We start from the raw sequence: 209 nt of genomic DNA, 5'->3' as shown, positions 1-209 counted from the left end.
CTGAGTTGTGCTAGGCTTAAGAATTATAGTTTTAGAGTATGAGACTCGTAGCGTCATCCGTTCTCCGAAAATTCGAAAAAAAATCGATTTGACAGCGCTCGACGTCAAGAGAAAACACATGCTTCCTTTCTTGTTCCAACTGAGACCTTTTTGTTCTGAGTATACTAGGCTTAAACGACGAAGCAATTTTACTTTATTTTGTCATGACA

Source organism: Odontomachus brunneus, unplaced genomic scaffold, assembly GCF_010583005.1.
Source record: "Odontomachus brunneus isolate Ranch 3 - 2012 unplaced genomic scaffold, Obru_v1 Obru_scaffold_200, whole genome shotgun sequence".
NCBI classification, from domain to species: Eukaryota; Metazoa; Arthropoda; class Insecta; order Hymenoptera; family Formicidae; genus Odontomachus; species Odontomachus brunneus.
The sequence above is the reverse complement of the archived record's forward strand: the minus strand, read 5'-3'. Positions refer to the sequence as shown.